This window comes from Sceloporus undulatus, chromosome 3 (genome assembly GCF_019175285.1).
Source record: "Sceloporus undulatus isolate JIND9_A2432 ecotype Alabama chromosome 3, SceUnd_v1.1, whole genome shotgun sequence".
Classification (NCBI taxonomy): Eukaryota; Metazoa; Chordata; class Lepidosauria; order Squamata; family Phrynosomatidae; genus Sceloporus; species Sceloporus undulatus.
The window spans coordinates 213,724,969-213,730,968 of record NC_056524.1 but is presented as its reverse complement, the minus strand read 5'-3'; positions in this window follow the sequence as shown (position 1 = coordinate 213,730,968).

The following is a 6,000-nucleotide window of genomic DNA, read 5'->3' as shown; positions in this document are numbered from 1 at the left end:
CTGTTAGTGATTTATGATGGCATAATTGAAACTTTTTTATGGTGGTGTAAGTCACTTTTTTTAATCATTGCACAGATCAGAATTCTGCTCTGATCACACAACAATCAAAATCTTTCCAACATAATCATTTTCATGTTGTCAAAGAGCAGGAGAATGAGAAGTGAGTGCCCAGCTATTTCTTTTTTGCTGGGTGCACTACAAGGACATCATCTGCAGGGGAATGTCCCAGTTAAAGGAAAATATCTGGACACATTGTTACTCATCTTCCCCGTTCTCCATCTACACAGAACTGTGTTATGGGGTTGCATAGTTTACGCAGTGGAGTTTTTTTAGGGGGGAGATAACATCAGGAGATGTAGCTATGTGTGGCACATACATCTGCCAATGCAGGGTTTGGGACATTAAGTTTTATAGCACTGTGGTTGCTGTTTTCAGCTGGTTCAACCACACTCATACCTCACATTAGGTAATTGGAGCAAGTTGTTCTTATTTAGTTATTATTACTAAAAATTATTATTATTATTACTATTACTACTACTTGTGTTGTTGCTGTTTGCTTTCAAGTAGTTTTTGACTTATGATGACCTGAAGAAAAACCTGTTATGGGGTTTCTTGGCAAGATTTGTTCAGAAGAGGGTTGCCATTGCTTTCCTCTGGGTGGTGAGAGTATGTGACTTGTCCAAGATTACCCACTTAAGTACTGAATAGCTTCCTCTCTGGATGGTTCTTCAACCAGTTGTTGTAGGGCACAGTTAATGGAGAATATTTTTTCTGGGTCTTTTTTTAAAAAAATAGCCAGAGTGTTTATTTGTCCAGTCAGTGTGATGATATTTGAAGTCATCACCTGCTTTTACAATAGTAGCTCCTTTTGATGCCTTCTTGATTTCATTCTCCATCTCAAAACCACACTGAGCGTGCTGGGCAGCGGGATAATACCATGTTTTCTGCTTTGAGGGCTTTGCATTGCCACCCAGAGCCATTCTGAGGAGCGATAAACCCCTTTTAGAATTTTCAGCTTGGTTTTATCCTTTGCTCTCTGAAGAGTAAAAGGGGAAAAAATGGGGGAAAGCCCTTTAAAAAAAGCAACTTAAAAGTAACTTCTAAAACAGCATGAGCAACACAAGTTACTCCATTAATAATGAGTGGCATTATTGATTTACTTTCCAAAGCAACAAGCAACAAATTGCAAACACTTATCTTCCAAGCTCTGGATGAAGAATCCTGCTGGGGGATGTGAGGTATTGTACTGGGATCTGAAGCTCCTCTTGTGTTAAGAGGTAGTGGCATTGCAGATGCAGCTGAGGTGAGAAATGAATGGGGAATGGCATGGGAAGGGGGAGATCCCTCTTCTCTAAAATTCATTAGCACAAAAATGCAACTGTAAAGCTTAACTTGTGTTTGTATCAAAGACTATCAATGATGGAGTGGGTCATGAAAGCAAGAGATGATACAGAGTTGCCCACCTTCTTGTTAACAGCGTTGCTGCTGTGCCTTTGAAAGCTACACAGCAGGTGCAGCTTTCCCTATTGTTTCCTGTTTTTAAACAAAGACCTAGTTGTTCCCATTAGATTAATGGGATTTAATAATTTGAAGTTCACCCAGACTTTTAAGTGTTTTGGTGTGTGCGTGTGCTTTACTTATTTTTATTGCTCCCAGTGGTGTTGTATGCATGTGCACATTTGCTTACCCATGCGGTTGTACTTTGTGTAATGTCCACATTCAGTTAAAGGTTACAAAACTGGAGTTATACATGGGTTTCCACTGCACATTGTTGAGCATTGTATATTGCAAATTGTGTATTGTGGCACCATTTCACATGTGGTTGTGCGTGGTTACACGTTATATATTGTTGCAGTTCTTGTTTGGTTATGTGACACTGCAATTCTGTAACAAGATGAATAGTGCAACTGAGACTAACTCAAAGATGTCTCTTCAATGCAGGATCTTTTTTTTTTAAAAAAATTATATAGTATGCAACCTAAACATAAATATTCATGTTTTACATATAAAGTCTTGTTAAAGGTATCATGGTTTGGAGCTAAGATTAGTTTGCCAGAAGGAAGGGTTCCACTCAGGTAAGGGCCTTCTCTGCTGCCACACCTCTGCTCCCTCCATTTAACAGAGTCCTCTGTGTAGCATTTCCAGGGATATGGAGGGTTCTGCTGTGGAGAAAAGATGAGGGTAAGAATGTTTACTTTACCCGGTCCAGCTGCACATGTCTAAAGCTACATCCACCCCTGCTGCCAAATCCTTGCCAGCTATTACCACTGTTTCCTGTTCCTGCTGCCTCTACCAACCATTCATCTCTCACTGCATGGACCCTGAATCATGATGGCATCAGCTCCCTACTACAAGTAACATTGTAACACCCCCCCCCCCCCCCACACACACACACTGCTGTATTTACCCAGAATGTGGTGCTTATTAAGAGTATGGAGTTCTTGCCACTTGGCTCCAAAGGAGCAAGAGACCACTGTCAGAGAAGTTTTTGTTTGTTTGTTTGTCATTGCTGTTGCTGTTGTTATATATTAGGTTGTCCTAATTTCTGACTTAGGACAACCCTAAAGCCAACCTATCATAGAGTTTTCTTGGCAGGTTTCTTCAGAGGGGGTTTGCCATTGCCTTCCTGAATGCAACTTGCCCAAGGTCACCCAATAAGATTCCATGGCTGAGCAGGGATTTGAACCCTGGCTTCCCAGAGTCCTAGTCCAGCACTCGAATCACTACATCATACTGGCTTTGCTATACCTCCCCAAATCCCTCCCTCAGTCAGCGTGGTCACTAACCAGTGGGGAATTCTGAAACTGTAGTCCAAAGTAGTATTCCAAAACAGTAATGTTGGGATGGGGAAACTGTTGTTCAAAACAATAATGTTTCAAAACTCAGTCCACTATGTTAGATTCCTTACTGGGGGGGAACACTTGTGGGAGCAAGAGAGGGTGATGAATAACTGCGGATGGCAGCATATGGCCACCACTGCATCAATACAGGCTCAGATGACAAAGGGAGTGTGGGTAGGGATAGTGGGTTAGGTAATGCCAGTGTGGACAGGTCAGAGCCCCATTGTCAGCATCATGCCAATGGTCCACTGAAGTCTTAGACCAGTCCTGATTCCTGTGCCTGTTTAAATTGTCAACGTGAGAGACTGCATGAATGAGTGAGCAAATGCTTGTGTGTTTGTGTATGCCCACTATGTAGCTACAGAACTTTGATACCACTTCAACTGTCAAGATTCCATCCTACTGTAGCCTAAAACCTGTAGCTGGACGAGGCACTTAAAATTCTCTACTACAGAGTTTTGGTGCTGTAGTTCAGGGGAACAGACCAGAGGTTGCCAGCACCAATTTATAAGGACCTCACCCAACTAAAGACCATTGGATTCCATTGTCTGAAGCCATGACAGTTAAAGTGGTATCAAACTGGTATAATTGTGTGGTCTGGGAACATTTAGACAGTAGTGCTATTAGACTGTCTTCTAATTCTCATGCCTCTTCCCTCTCTCCTTCTTAATTGTTCCCCCACCTTGATGTCTATTGAGGATCTTCTGTTGCAGTGGACAGAAAAAACTATTTTGTTGTTGTCTCCAAGTCATTTCTGACTAATGGTGACCCTATGGCTAACCTGTCATGGGATTTGCCAGAGTGTAGCAGTTTGAGTGTTGGACTACAACTCTAGAAATCCACTGGGTAACCTTGGGTAAGGCACTCTCCTCTCTCAGTCTCAGAAGAAGGCAGAAGCAAATAAATATTGCCAAGAAAACCCCATGATAGGTTCACTGTAGTACAAGGAGTGGTGCAAACTATAACAGAGTGTCATTGCAATTGCAGTCCCTTTCATTAGATGGTAAATAATTATTGCAAGGACTACAGGAACATACTATAGCCCTTTAAATAACACTTAGTCATCTAATGGAAAGAATTGCAAATGCAATGCTATTCTTGTAGTTTGCATCGCTCCATGCAATCAGGTTCTGATCTTGCAAAGAAAATAGGGACATGAGTTTGGGGACAACAGTAGCAGTGTTTACAAGCAGAATTTCTGGTGCTCACCCAGAAAAGTGGCTTTGCTCTCTGTTGCCTTTTCATATGCACTGGAGAAACTTCCCTTCATTTGAGATTCCATGGCCAATTAGATCAATTTCTTCTCAGTGCAGGCCATTTGGTGAGAAAGTTTCCAGTGATTGACAATCTGAGATGGCCCCCATTCAGACCAGTTTATTTTGAGGTATGATTAAAAAGAGTTTCCCTGTAGTTTTTTAAGAGAGTAATACCAGATATTCATAACTTAATAATCTCAACCTAGATCAGAACTGACAAATATATTATGCCACTCTCTGTCAATCATCATCACCTCTTCCATTTCAAGCATTCACTACACTGTATGTAATCACTGCAGATACTGACTGCTGATGTTTATGTATCTGTAAGTAATGAAAATTATGCTGCTGATGAAGCTGATTGTCAGGAAGCTTAAAGCAGGCTGGCAATGACACATCGTATAATGTTAAGACTAGGAGTCCACAGCACCATGCAGAAACTATCACAGTATCTACAGCGCTCAGTGATTATCACACAAACCATTTCTGTCTGCTAATAGCCAAATCTAGAATCCATTTAAGCCAAAACACTTGGATTTAAGCTGCTTTTTGTCATCAGATGAAATTAATGTAACTGGATTGGTCTGAGAAGCTCTATAGGACAGGCATTCTCTGATCCTCATCTCAAATCTGATGAGTGCAGATTCACAATGTTAATACCTTTTCAGGGATGTCACAAAATCTTCTCTCTCTAATTTAGCATTTTTACTACAGTTCTGAGCATAAAATTCTATACTGTGTTTACAAATGACAGGATCATTTGTTGACAGGGTCATTTGTTATCTTATGTCTGTCTGCGGTCCCCTTCTCATCTATCTCATTTCCTTCCATCAGTGTGAGCTTTTAGAAAATGTAATGTATATTCAGAAAGGTTTGGGTTACATCATAGTGAAGTTCATCAAAATGGTACTCCATGGTGCAGGATTTGGTACATTTTTTTAATTGATCCTAGGGCATACATAGTTCCCTGAATCTCCCTGAAACAACTTTACAGTTTACTATGCAAACAGGTTGGCAATTGACTGATGGGAGGGAAGGAAGGAAGGAAAGAAGGAAGGATAATTAGTATGTGCCAAGTTCTTATCTTTCCCTCATCCTGTTGTTTTGGATCCCAGGCAAAAGGTCCCTAGCTTCTCCAAAGTTGATTTAATACTTTCCATTTTGTATAATGTTCATCATCAAGACATGCTGTACAATTTTCCACAAAATTGTATGTCGCTGAACACAACAGATTTGGCTCTGAAGACCCATGGATGGAGGGATTAAAAATAAAAAAACCAGGAACAAGGGTTGGGGAAACTGCAGATTTTCCCATCAGCACATGGTGATGGTCTGTGCAATGATGAGGAAGGATGATGGGAGTAGTTCTGCCTCAGCATTGGAATGAGGTAAGGTAGGGAAATGGGCCCTATTCTGGAACTTGATTTGTAAAGTCTTGGGTCCCACTCTGGGAGAAAGGTGGGGTATAAATTAAATAAACAAAAAAATAAATAAAATAAAGCCCAACACATCCTCTTGGATATGTCAAAAGGGCTACACCTCTCTCTGAAGGCATTGCTACACTGACAGGAAAATCCAGCTTACCTTTGGGTTGTCCCAATCTTGAGCAACCACAAGCGTGTCTACACACACTTAGGTGAGTTCGGGAGAACTGTCCACACCTAACTGTTAACCCATGCATATGAATGTACGTATTTCTGAACTACTCCCCCCTGGCCTCATACCAATGTCTCTATGGAAGGCAGTCCACACGCATGTGTGAATATTCAGATTTTCTACTCAAAATTGAGATAAATCCCCCCCCTCTTTTTTCTCCAGATTAAAGCCTTGAGGTGATGAAAAGGCTTGAATTCAGCCCCAGTTGTCCCAGACATCATTTGGACAGCTGTCTGTGAAAACCAGGT